We start from the raw sequence: 3938 nt of genomic DNA, 5'->3' as shown, positions 1-3938 counted from the left end.
CTCCTCTGGGATTTTTTCCATGGCGGACTTCTGTTTCTGGTCTTGTTTTCCATGTGGATGTGAGCAGCGAGGTTCTTTCTGTCAGGAAAGCCCTTCCCACCAGCAGGCGACCCTGAAGGGCCACCTGGGCGCGGGGGGCAGAGGGGTGGGGCCCATGCTGTTAAATGATCTGGTCCTCGCTTTTGCCCTCCTGTCCAATGCGTGAACGCACGCGTGTGCGTGGTTTTGTTTTTTAGGAAAGCTTGTAGCTGTTTCTGCGCCCACACAAGCACGGAATTGAAGTGCGGAGGTCCTGGCTTGTCCTCTTGCCTCGAGTCCCCCGTCCGTCTGGGGTCCCCACCTGTGTCAGGAGTAGTCGAGGCAGCGAAACGCAACAGAAGTGGGCGGGGGCGCTGTCCCCGCGGGGGATCTGTGCCTTTTCTGTTTTAATCTTACAACTTGTTCAGCAAAGTGATGAGAGGTTGTGGTCAAAAGTTCCAGGTTTGGCCTGGCTTCCCTTTCATGTCTACAGAATTTAAACCTCCGATCACTCAAACTCTGCATTCCTAACCAAGACGCAAGCAGGCCAAGTTTCGAGGGAATGGGAGTGACAATAGCATGGAAACTTGTTCTGGGTTCTGTGGAATGTGACAGTTGGGGGCAGAGGCAAGAAAGAAAACCTGCCGTCCTCGGCCTCCCTTTTTTCACACTCAGGTTCCGGGCAGCAGAGGGTCCAGGGTGTCTGGTCGTGTTCAGGTCACATCGGTATCTTGGTCGTAGCACTTGGGTGGCTCATAAAGGGGAAGGAACGGGGACTTGGTTGAACCGAGTGCTGACGAGATGTGCCCGGCGTCAGCTCGAGGTCCATCCATGTACCCAGGGCGGCGCCAAGGTGACGCCTGTGGTCAGGAGGCGCCTCGGGTGAGTCCTGGCTGCGGCAGCGACCTCTGGAAGCACTGGTCCTGGCCGCGACGTGAAGTGCGGTGTCAGAGGTGATGGTGGCGGATGTGCAGTTCACGTCTGTCCTGGGTCCCTGACGAAACATGCCCCACGGTGGCAGTCCTGATAGGCGGGCGTCTGCTGAGCCCTGAGTGAGGGCAGCCCTTGGCCCTGGAGCCAGGGGGCCTGCCCTGGAACGTTCGTGCACTGTCTCCCCTTAGAACTTGGGCCCATCGGTCCAGGGAGAATGTTGATGGGAAGACGGGGTCAGAGGTGCCTGGGACAGGCAGGCGCCCTGTGCGAGGGTGTCCTGGTGACCATAACGGAGCTGCCTTTCCTGCGTCTGGAAGCGCTGGTCTTGGCGCCTGCTTGTGGACGTCCACGCCCACGGAGACCTGGAGTGGGAGGTGGACTTGGCTGCGTTTCGCAAAGGCACGTGGTTCCTCGTGTCCTTCTTGGGGATCAGCAGTCAGAAGATGTGGGAATTCTCTTGCGGCCTCAGCCTCACTCTTCAGCTTCGAGGTGGGCAGTTAGGAAAGAAAGGTCATCCCGGCCCCTTCGCTGGGGCCTGGCAGACAGGGCGGGCCGGGGGGCCCGAGCTCGTCCTGCCCCGAGGTGCTGCTCAGCCGTGGAAGCGGTTTGTGGCCCACGTCCAGTGGACCGCGTGCGCTGTCTGGGGAGGGGAAACGTGCGGGGTGGAGGCCGTGCGGGGGGCGGGCATGTGGGACCCTACACGGAGCCTGGCAGGACATGGGTGCTGACGTGCTGAGCTCCAGACTGCACCAATTTTATTTTTTATGATGCCCTGTTTTCCAAATCTCAAGAAAGGTTATTTGGGGGGAGGGAGGGAGGGAACCAAACCCAGGAACTTACTTAAAGGAGTCCTGTGGGCTGGGGCCACACCTTTTGTCCCTTCTCGGCAGTGGAGCTGAGATTGGAACTGGGTCTTAGTTCAGCCCCATTGACTCTACACGCTGCCTGGCGGCGTGGCGGGCGCAGGTCATCCGAAAGCCTGCACAGTCGGGATGGCGCTGCCTCGGAGAGTCGCTGTGCCGTGCAGGCTGCGGACACCCAGCTCCGTGCCGGCCTGTGGGGGGCGCCCAGTGGACACTGACAGAGACGGGGCTCGTGGACTGGAACCAGGTGCTTCTACTCAGTTCTGGCTCCTGAAGACAGAGCTGGCGGGAAAGGGAGAAGCTGCTTGGGCTTCCTCCTGACGGGGCGGCCGCCGGGCAGTCGGATGTCTATTGCGGCTTCCAGCTTCCGAGGACTGAAAGCGGGAGCTGCCAGGTCTTTCCCAGACCTGACCCCCGCCCCACTTGTGCCCCTAACCTTCCTGAGCCGGCGGACCCTGTGCAGAGAGGTCATAGTGAAATGGTGACTACAATGACATTTGTGACCTAGTGGAGACCAGCCGTGCTCAGCAAAACTAAACACGAGACACAAGGTCACCGAAGGTGGCCCACAGCCCTGCTTCCCCCCAAGCCTCCCCAGTCCCATTTCTCCTGTAAATAACATCCCCGCAGGGAAGTGGAGCCTCGCTAAGCTCAGCGAATTCCAAGCAGGAGCCAAAGTCGCTCCTGAGAAATAAACGTCAGGCCAGCTCCCAGGGCCCCAGAAGGAGGGAGCGGGGTTGAGGCAGCCAGAAGGAAAGCGAACTCCGAGCGCCTGTGATGGACGGAGCAGCAGCACGTGGCCTGCAGCACGTGGCCTGCCCGAGCGAGCACGTGGCCTGCAGCACGTGGCCTGCCCGAGCGAGCGTGGAGCACTGCTCAGCCCTGCCAAGGGGGAAGCGCTGACGGGCGGCAGCAGGGACGAATCGTGCCCACACCCTGCTCAGTGAACAACGTCTGGCCGTACACACGCTGCGGCCTCACTTACAGGAAGTGTCTGCAGCAGGCAGCGCCACAGACACAGCGCATTAATGGCTGCCTAGGGGTAGGGGTGGGGGTTCATAGCTAGGGGGTGCGGGGTTGCTGTTTGAGACAGAAAAAACGCTCTGAAGTTACCTGCGGCGATGATCGCAGAGGTCTGTGAAGGTGCTGAACACCGCAGAATTGCGCCCTCTTCTGGGAGCGTTGTGTGGTGCATGAGTTCTCAGAACCATTGGTAGGGAGCAAGCAGGGACGCGCTCGGCCTTGGCCCCGGCTGGAGAGGGCTGCCCTGGAGCCAGTACAGCTGAGATGTCCAGGCACCTCCCAGCCACATGGCTGCTTGGGCTTCCTCCTGACGGGGCGGCCGCCGGGCAGTCAGATGTCCACTGCGGCTGCCAGCTTCCGAGGACTGAAAGCGGGAGCTGCCAGGTTTCTTTACAAGGAACCGGCACAGCGTCACCTTGACTTTCCTTGGCCGAAAGAAGTCAGAAGGCCGGGGCAGGTTGCAGGGAGGGAACCGGACTCCACCTGTCAATGGGGAGCGGCTGGCACCTGCAGGAAGGTGGGGAGGTGGCGGGGAGGAGGGGCAGTTGGCAGCTGCTGTCTTTGCAGACAACCCCTGGCTGAACCAACGTCCACTTCCACTTGCAGCATGTGAGTTCCACGGAGTCACATCCTCCGCAGCCCCGGCTGCGCTAAACATGTTCAAAACACTCATATTTTTAAAAAAGCGAGAAAAGGAGCGCTCTGCAGGAGGGGGTGAGCCAAGCCCACCGGACCTCCAGGCCTGCCCCCGCCAGCTGAGGAGCCCAGACGTGACTGTGGCAGGGAGCGCTGTCTCTGTCACTTACAGCCGCAGGGGCTGCCTTCTGGGGCACTTGCATTTGCATAAGCCGGGGGAGAGCTGGGCTGCGCCCGTGCTCCCAAGTGCTTAAAATAAAACCTGGTGGAGAAACAAACCAGCCAGCATCGTGGTTACCCAGCTGTCTTTTAAAATGCGTTTTCGTCCCTCACGTACGCTCGCTCGCCTGACTTTATGTTTAAACCGGCCACGGAGTAAACATGGTCTTCACTTTTCAAGAGGCGCCCCCACGCCTCAGCTGCCAGCTGGGACGTCGGAAAGGCCGCCTTGGGAGGCATGGGGGC

The sequence above is a fragment of the Pteronotus mesoamericanus genome, unplaced genomic scaffold (assembly GCF_021234165.1).
Source record: "Pteronotus mesoamericanus isolate MK-2021 breed Mesoamerican mustached bat unplaced genomic scaffold, CSHL_Meso_final contig_1, whole genome shotgun sequence".
Lineage (NCBI taxonomy): Eukaryota > Metazoa > Chordata > Mammalia > Chiroptera > Mormoopidae > Pteronotus > Pteronotus mesoamericanus.
Note: the sequence above shows the minus strand (reverse complement) of the source record.